This window comes from Porites lutea, chromosome 7 (genome assembly GCF_958299795.1).
Source record: "Porites lutea chromosome 7, jaPorLute2.1, whole genome shotgun sequence".
NCBI lineage: Eukaryota > Metazoa > Cnidaria > Anthozoa > Scleractinia > Poritidae > Porites > Porites lutea.
Window position 1 is genome coordinate 3,165,118 of NC_133207.1, and position 1,190 is coordinate 3,166,307.

The following is a 1,190-nucleotide window of genomic DNA, read 5'->3' on the forward strand; positions in this document are numbered from 1 at the left end:
GACCAAGAAACGGTCAAATGGGAGAAAAAGGAATTTTATTCCTAAGCAAAATAAGCATGATTTGCTCGTTGGCACTCTATCGATAGGTATACCTAGTTTATAGTTCTAATAATCATGGCTATGATTCCAATAGGACTAATAAAATCATCTCTGGAATCATAATCATGATTCAATGATCACTTCACAGGTGGCCCTTGCAGGCTCAGCACTTTAGAACCCACAAATAAAACACAATCCATTATGACAACATGAATAATTATACACTGGTCTGAATGTGGGTCACTTCCAAAAGACCGTGATTCTTCTGAATGATGTTCACCGCATATTATTCTAAGCATGTTGTCAAAGTATTTGCCCTTCACAGTTCCATCAACTTGGTTTGTTGCACCAAGAAGCTCTTCAGAATATATAGCGGGATCACATTGTGTTTTACTTCCGGTCCAGTCCCAATGAGGAATAGCAAAGTTTATCATCGTTATTAATTTCCTGCAAGGTTTTTTCCCCCCAAGCCAACATGTACAGTCGATGCCACGTAGGAAACCCCTGCCCGTCATGCGCAAACTCAATATCTGCCGTCGTCATGTTATGTTGGTGTCTCGTGCAGCATAGTCGTGCATTCACACGAACAAGTCATAGTTGCTGACGTCGTGAAAGAGTGCTGTCGGGTCGCGGTTGGACTTAATTAAGGATTTTGTTGACCTCTTCACTGTATGGTGTCAAAGTCACCACATAATCGCTTATGTAGTGCCTGGACATGTTGATGTACCTGATGAATTGATCCTTCTCCTCGGCTGACAACTTGAGAAAATTTTTGCGAGTCAGGGTTTTTTTTTCTGCGTGCATTCATTGTCAAAGTAGCCAAACTCGCACTTGCTGCAGTCATATCCAGCGGAGTTTTAATTGCATTTGCACGTTTTGTGGTAAAGAGCATGAGGTCAGTTATGGCGCTTGACGTCTTTCTGGAAAGGTTGGTTATGACTGAACTTGAAGATCCGATCACGAATGATCAATTCCTGTCATGTACCTCTGTTTTCATCGCTACCGCATGGTGCACTAAAGCCTATTGGGATTGGACAACATTTCTTGTTTTCCAGATTCGTCAGGAATGTACAAGCCCTAGGGACCTAACCTTCAACCTAGGGTAAGGTGAACACAATTAAGACAAGAGACGTGATGATACGGCAGCTCAT

At 42.2% G+C, this 1,190-nt stretch overlaps 1 pseudogene; it reads right to left on the reverse strand.

Annotated features, from left to right (window-relative positions):
• Positions 1–176: 176 nt before the first annotated feature.
• On the reverse strand, positions 177–1,190 carry LOC140943496 (tyrosinase-like; annotated as a pseudogene).